We start from the raw sequence: 4,683 nt of genomic DNA on the forward strand, positions 1-4,683 counted from the left end.
GAAGTTTGGATCCAAACTTTGAATCTAAACACAACCTAACTTTCTCCAAACTTCTCCCCGATTTTAGAAACTAAACATAGCCCAGGTACACAACCCTGCAGTGGTCCACTACTAACAGTAGTACACACTATAGTAGCTAAGGGTGTGTTTGAGGAGAAGGGGATTGAGGAGATTGGGAAGATACGTAAAACGAGGTGAGCTATTAGCTCATGATTAATTGAGTATTAACTATTTTAAATTTCAAAAATAGATTAATATGATTTTTTTAAAGCAACTTTTCTATAGAAAATTTTTACGAAAAACGCACCGTTTAGTAGTTTGGGAAACGTGCACGCGGAAAACGAAAAAAAAAACTCACTCTCTCATAGTTTCTGTCCAGACTCCAGAGTCAAGACAGCTTGTGGTCTCGATGATCTGGACGTTATTGTCACGTGCAATTCTCTTTTTTTTCACGAGTACTTAGGGCATGTACAAAGGTAGAGTCGGATATGAGCTCTACGTTATTTAAAGACTAACATCCTACTCTAATCATTAATGTATCAAAATACTTTTTCTTACTTTTATTTCATTTCTTTCACCACCATGCAACAAAATTTGCTCTAGTAAATGCTAAGAGTCGACTCTGAGCCGTTGTCATGCATAACAACCATGCTCCTTTCTATTTCCTCCATGTCACCAAATTTACTTGCATGTCAATAGAGAGAGACCACTAATAAACACCGTTGTACATGCCCTTATACTAATTAAACGCGTGTATGTACAGGTTTGGGGCTGATTGTTCTTCCATTTGTAGCCTCAAATAAATCAGGCGAACGTATTAACTGTGGTTTTCTGTGCTGCTACCATTCTGAAGAGACTAATTTTATTGTCCTTGAGAAAATATCAAAAGGTATCAATTTTTTTATTATAAAATTTAGTACCTACAAACAGTTTTAATGTACATTGAGATACTAACAGTTTTAATGTAAAATTTAGATATCTCAAGTTATTTATTTAAGTACTACTATAAAATTTCTCATCTTAACAAACCATTGATCAGTTAATTTCGTACCTATAAAACATGATCAACATCATGATCACATCAATTGGTTTTGGTTGGTGCCCTTAGTTAACTAGTAATGTGTCCGTGCTAACGCTACGGTGATATTAGTAATGACGATACAGGTATAACATGACATATGTGTGGGTGCACATGATAATCAAATTCTCACAAATTGGTATAGAAGGTTCTCCACTATAAGTTATTTTATGAGACAACCACAAATGATAAAAAAAATACTGAACGTACATAAAAATGATATGATAATGAGGTTTATTTAATCACCGATATCTTCTTATAGAGTCTTAATAATCTACTGAAATGCTCACATTTGCTGAAAAAGGGAATTACTAATGAAAAATAAATTAAAAATATATTAAAGAGCCTTTACAAACACATGGTCGGTGGGTTGTAAATATTCCATCTAGATCAAGCATTTTAAGTGAAATATGGTTTGTGATTTAAAAAAAATGTAACATGCATCTATACTGCACAACAGACTCAAATCATAGTATACATTAAGAGTTATCTCCAAACAAGATGGTTAGCGGTCTCAGTGGCAGAGTAAGATGCAGAGCAAGGTTATAGCTCCTTCAAAAAGACTATCTATACAAAAAAGAATCACAAATTTCAGATATGCATATTCATATTGTCCACTAAATTTTTTGCTTACAACTATGATTCTTCCGTCACCATCGCATTGGAGCAGAAAAGAAAGTGCAGCATATGCCTAAAACCTTGTTGTACTACTTCATCAAAAGTTATTGTTGTTGACTTCGATAATTCAGAGTTCCCATCTTCTCCCCTTCTTGTATTGCATTGCATAATCTCGCATAGACCATAGTAGATATGTTCCGTCTTCTTCCATTCTTGTGCCAACTCCTAAATTTTCAACAAACCTTGCTGTAACACTTTGCTCTAGAAGTCCTTCTAAAGACTCATCTTTTTTGTCACTGGGAACCCACAATAGCTCTTTGATTGGCACACTTTTCTATTATCACTTTCTACCTGCATACTTACAACACCCAACTAATTACCACTTATCAGAACACCTGGTAATAGCAGTGTACTGTTAGTTTATTAACCAATTATTTTTCTGCAAATGGTAGCACAGTGCTTAAAATACTAAAAATTTAGCATATTGTGTATATAGGATTAATTAGAAGCACATTAGATTTAATAGACAATACTGGAACCTGTGGCAAAAAGGAGTTAATTTGACAAACCCTTTTCTTTTTATGTGCATAAAAGATATCTGTGGAAGATAATTTGTTCTGGTTTGTCCTCTTACTTTATATCAGATTATTACTAATTTGTCTCTGCAATAATGTAGTAGCCAGATTTTAGAGATATACAGGCAGGGTGCTGAAATGGCACAAATCTCTAAATAGAGCAATCATATTGTATACACCTGATAAATTTGTCCTCAATATTCTTTACATAAATTTTATTCAGTTTCAGGGACATGTTCAAGTTCAGAGAATCATTAAGAGCTTGTTTTCAGCCGTAAATTCAGATTTCAGACACATCCAAAATGATCTGATTTTATTCTTTTACTTAAAAATTCACTTTGGAAGCATATTTTGTGCTATAAAAATCAATTAAAAGGTTGAAGGACAATGAGCGAGGACAGCTAGCAAACCTCAGCTCAGCTCAATTGACCCGACTTCATGCATCAACGGCCAAGCAATTACTCCTAAATTTGTACATGAACCTGCTTGTTCTGATGAGGAGTAGGCTCCATGAAAGCTGAACTTGATGCCCACCTATCTGAGACCTATCCAGCACATGGATGGTATCTTGATCTTCACCAGATGACCTGAAAATACAATAATACAACCAAGCAACAAAAGATCAGGACAAATATGTATTAGGTAAAGATGGTTAGCAAAGAAACCATGAAGGATTTATTAACCAGCTGTTCAAGCACAACTTCATACAAAATTGTAATATAAAAAGCATGAACTTCCTAAATAATCTTCTTTGTACCAAGCAGTCCTGAAAGTTCCAAATTGACTGGTCTCTATCTAAGAGATGGAAGGGCAGAGCTTTTTTATGGTTTTCATCTTTTCATAAGATCAGCTAAAAAAGCTCAGTGTTGCATAGATATATAAAGATAACCTAAAGAGATACAAATAATTCTTGGTCATGAGGGCACGAGTCTACCATCATAGGCAGTAGTCCATAGAGATGATCATTTAGATAAATAATTCATTGGAATAAATAAAAATACAAAATCATAAATCAAGCCTGCTCTCCAGGGACAAATAATCTGGTAAATTTATAAGACGTAAAGAAGCATGTGCATTGCACAAACTTATTGTGCCATGCAAACCATATACTTCCTCCATCCCAAAATGTAGCTACCTAGTATAGGATGTCACATTATCCAGTACTACGAATCTAGACAGCCTCCCAAAAATAGGAAGTGCATTTCATACCAACCAAGAAAATAGTTCGCCTATAATAATGACTCAACTCATATATTCTATTTATATACAAATCAAAAAAATAATTTAAAGAAAAAGTATATATATACAACTCATATACTCTCTAAATTTCTACATCTCTTTTATGACAGGACCTGATAGGTTAGGGGGAAAATGCAACATGCTGGATAAACAAATACATGCTGGATTGAAACCATTTAAAATCAAGCAACTTGTTGATTTTTATCTTATTGCAGCAGCTACATTTTACAACTCGCGAATGGAAAACCTCAAAATCATTAGAAAAACTATTTTTATTGAGAAAATGATTACCTAAATAACCAACAGAAATCAGGAAATGGACCTAATAAAGTGGATACCCAGGCAGAATGTTTCCATTCAAATAAAAAAAGAAATATCTTGTACTTATAGAGCATAAAAAAACCCAACTATTACCGAGCAAGCACCTGAACAGCTCCCCTTCCATCAGTCCCAGCACCTCCTTTGCTCCCCTCCTAGCTTCTGTAGAAAACAATTTTGCCAATCAGAACTGATGTTAGAACAGCAAAAGAAAAAAAAACTGAGAGAAGGTCATGGACCCATCCAAAAATAATAATAATATATGATTCGATGCTTCCAAATGGTTAGCCTTGGATCAATCATAAGGTTGAAACCGTAATGGTATGGTTGAAAGCACAACAATAGAATCAAATTATTTTACTGTAACCAAATTGTTGTGAGGCATATCCCTACGAAATCTGGAAGGGAACGCAAATTAGCTGGTGGACTAACAGAGGTAGATCAGGCTCGCTAACATCTAATAGTTTGCTCTTGCATCGTAGTCAAAATCAAATAGGCACAAGAAAAATAATGAACTGGGATGGAGAAGAATCAAACTTGCCGTAGAGCTCTAGACACCGGACGTCAGGGCCCGGAGAGGACCGAGCGCGCTACAGAGACTAGCGGGGATAGTGGTCAGGCGGCGCGGCGGCGATTTGATGAAGTCCCGATGGAGAGCGGTCGGCGATGGGATCGGCGACCACTTGATGCGGTGCGACGGCGACCGGCAGAGATGGCGCGAGGCGGCGAGACGGCGCTAGGGCGAGTTGGCGCGATGGGCAGAGGGGCCAGATGGGGTGGCGATGAATGCGCGAGGGCGAGCATCGGGTCGGCGGCGGTGCCGATCTGTGCAACGGCGAGGGCGAGCGTGGACTG

The 4,683-nt window shown here is 36.7% G+C and overlaps 1 long non-coding RNA gene across 1 annotated transcript; it reads right to left on the reverse strand.

Moving 5' to 3' along the window:
* Positions 1 to 1,891: 1,891 nt before the first annotated feature.
* Positions 1,892 to 3,992, reverse strand: LOC127757951 (uncharacterized). Its single transcript, XR_008013565.1, has 3 exons — positions 3,925 to 3,992; positions 2,806 to 2,858; positions 1,892 to 2,047 (listed from the first exon to the last, which is right to left on the reverse strand). It is a non-coding gene; the product is annotated as an uncharacterized LOC127757951 (long non-coding RNA).
* Positions 3,993 to 4,683: the final 691 nt, after the last annotated feature.

Source organism: Oryza glaberrima, chromosome 12 (genome assembly GCF_000147395.1).
Source record: "Oryza glaberrima chromosome 12, OglaRS2, whole genome shotgun sequence".
In the NCBI taxonomy this organism is placed as follows: domain Eukaryota; kingdom Viridiplantae; phylum Streptophyta; class Magnoliopsida; order Poales; family Poaceae; genus Oryza; species Oryza glaberrima.